Consider the following 2,959-nt stretch of genomic DNA (forward strand, 5'->3'; position numbering starts at 1 on the left):
AAAATGCTCCCAAATTCTGGAATGAGGGTGAAGGTTGGGAGCTTTTCCAGCTTTTTTCAGAACCTTTTCCTTTTTTTTTTTTTTTTTTTTTGGTTTTTTTTTCCAGCTCTTTTCCAAGCCCTTTCCCAGCCCTGTTCCAACTTTTTTCCATTCCCCTTTTCAGCTTTTTTCCAATCCTTTTTCCAGCCCTTTCCCATTTTTTTTTCCAGCCCCTTTTGCAATTTTTTCATTTTTTCCCCAGCCCACTTCCAGCTTGTTTCCAACTTTTTTCCATTTTTTTTTTTCCATTTCTTTTCCAGGTTTTTTTCAGCCTCTTTTCCAACCCTTTTCCAATTTTTTCAGGTTTTTTTTCCAGAGCTTTTCCAAGCCCTTTCCCAGTTTTTTTCCATCCCATTTTCCAGATTTTTTCCAGCTTTTTTTCAGTTTTTTTCCCACTTTTTTTCCCAGCTTCTCTCCTCAGGCTCCAGGACCTTTCCCACTTCAAATCCTCTGGAAAAGCCCCTCAGAATTCCTGGAATTCCCTGTGAATAATTCCCCCTTTCCCTGTAAAGTTGTATCATACACTAAAATCACAAAATCTGCTGTGCTCACTTTGGGATCTGGTTTGGTTTTCCAAGGATTTTTTCCCTTTTTTTTGTGTTTTTTGGGATGGCAGAAGCTGCTTTGGGGTTGATTTTGTTGTTTTTTGGTTTCTTTTTCTTTTCTTTTTTTTTTTTTTGGCGTTTTGTTCCCGGTTTTTTGGACTTTCTCCAAGCAGGAATTTTGGGGAATCTTCCCTCCCCTTTTCCCTGCACAGGTGGATGGATGAGAAAAAAAAAAAAAAAAACTGGGAAAATCAGGTGGAAAATCGGCCAAATTCCCAAAAAATCCCCCCTCCCCAGGCCGAGTGTAAATAGAGAGAAGAAATTAAAGTTTCTACGAGATTTAGAAAGGAAAAAATTCCAAAAAAAAAAAAAAAATTAAGAAGAAACTATGGAAAAATGGCTTTGGAGCTGCTGTTTTCCAGCATTTCAGTGCCTTGAGCTGGATTGGGGTGGAGGGAGGGAGGGGCTGGAATTTCAGGAATGTTCCCCCTGGAATTTTGGGGTTGGATTCCTGGAATTTGGGGGATGCTCCTCCCTGGAATTTTGGGGAATGTACTCCCAGAAATTCGGGAATATTTCCCCTGGAATTTTGAGGTTGGACTCCTGGAATTTTAGGAATGTTCCCCTGGAATTTTGAGAATGTTTCCCCCAGGATTTCAGGGCTGCTTCCCTGGAGTTTCAGGGAATGTGTCTCTGGAATTTTGGGAAAATGTTCCCTCAAAATTTTGGGGATGTTCCTCCTGGATTTCAGGGCTGTTCCTCTGGAATTTCAGGGGCTGTTCCCTCTGGAATTTTGGGGAATGTCTCTGGAATTTTGGGGAATGTGTGTCTGGAATTTTGGGAAAATGTTCCCTCAAAATTTTGGGGATGTTCCCCTGGATTTCAGGACTGTTCCTCTGGAATTTTGGGGAATGTCTCTCTGGAATTTTGGGGATGTTCCCCCTGGATTTCAGGGCTGTTCCTCTGGAATTTTGGGGAATGTCTCTCTGGAATTTTGGGGATGTTCCCCCTGGATTTCAGGGCTGTTCCTCTGGAATTTTGGGGATGTTCCCCCTGGATTTCAAGGCTGTCTCTCTGGAATTTTGGGGAATGTCTCTCTGGAATTTTGGGGATGTTCCCCCTGGATTTCAGGGCTGTTCCTCTGGAATTTGGGGGCTGTTCCCCCGGGATTTGGCGTTTTTGGGAATGTGCAGATGGAAGCAGTGGCTCCAGAGGCTCTCAGGAATTCTCTTTATTCTGTAGGAATCGATTCCATTAAACTCCAGTGGTTTCACCCCTGCTGTGCCCCGGCCTCGGCTCCTCCCTGGAAAAGCTCCGGGAATGGGGAGGGGGGGGGGGGGGGGGGGGGGGAGGGGCTCCGGCTGCATCCCCAAATTTTGGTCCTGCCCCCCAAAAAAGGGGCTTGGGAAGGGTTGGGGTCCCCTCTGTCCCCTCCCGGTGTCCCCAAAGCCCCTCCCCCTCCCTCCCCGGGGGGTGGGAAATCCGAATTTTGGGGGTTTTAATTCTAAAAATTAAAAAGGGGGAAAAAAATGGGGGAAAACATTGGGGGGACACACAGGGGACACTGGGGGGACATTGGGGACACTCCAGGTGTCCCCCCTGCCCAGCAGGCCAGGCCAGGGTGGGGGAATTCCAGGGATTTTTTCCTTCCCCAGAAGCTCCAGATCCTCCCTGGTTCAGGATTTGGGATTTGGGATTGGGACAAAACCCCCCAAAATCCCCCGGGTCCACCCCAACATTCCAGGCCTGGGATTCCCAGGAAAAGGGGGGAGGAATCCCAGCCCCAAATTCCTGGAATTCTGCTGGGAATTCCCCACCTGGAATTCCACATCTGGAGGGAATCTCACCTGGGAATTCCACCTGAAATCTCACCTGGAATTCCTCACTTGGAGGAAATGCCACTGGGAATTTTACCTGAAATCTCACCTGGAATTTCACCTGGATTTCCTCATCTGGAGGGAATCCCACTGGGAATTCCCACCTGGAATTTCCCACCTGGGTGCTCCAGGAGACAGAAGCAGGGATTGGGAAGGATTCCACATGGAATTCCAGGATTTTGGACATTCCCAACCTTCAGGACACCCCTCCCCTTTCTCACCCCCCATTCCACAGGAACTGGGGGCGAATTCCAAGGAAAACCCCCAACCCCCATCCCCATTCCTGCTGCTTTTCCCAGATGTTTTTATGGAATTCTGTCCCATTCCTCCAGCAGAGTCCAGGCCAGGGTGGCTGATTGGAGCATCCAACCCCCAAAATCTCCAAAACTCCCAAACTCCACGTTGGCTCCACTCCAAATCCAATTCTCCCGAGGCGAGAAAAACGTGGAATTTCCGTTTTTTCCCCCCGTTTTTTTGGGGGGGATGGGGTTGAATCCC

At 47.7% G+C, this 2,959-nt stretch overlaps 1 long non-coding RNA gene across 2 annotated transcripts; it reads right to left on the bottom strand.

Moving 5' to 3' along the window:
- Nucleotides 1-2,308: 2,308 nt before the first annotated feature.
- LOC306813882 lies at nucleotides 2,309-2,622 on the bottom strand. 2 transcript variants are annotated; one of them, XR_013777056.1, is made up of 3 exons: nucleotides 2,566-2,622; nucleotides 2,487-2,510; nucleotides 2,309-2,431 (listed from the first exon to the last, which is right to left on the bottom strand). It is a non-coding gene; the product is annotated as an uncharacterized lncRNA (long non-coding RNA). The 2 variants fall into 2 exon arrangements; XR_013777057.1 differs by having other exon boundaries at nucleotides 2,327-2,401; nucleotides 2,457-2,510.
- Nucleotides 2,623-2,959: the final 337 nt, after the last annotated feature.

This window comes from Erithacus rubecula, assembly GCF_903797595.1.
Source record: "Erithacus rubecula genome assembly, contig: SUPER_33_unloc_1, whole genome shotgun sequence".
Classification (NCBI taxonomy): Eukaryota; Metazoa; Chordata; class Aves; order Passeriformes; family Muscicapidae; genus Erithacus; species Erithacus rubecula.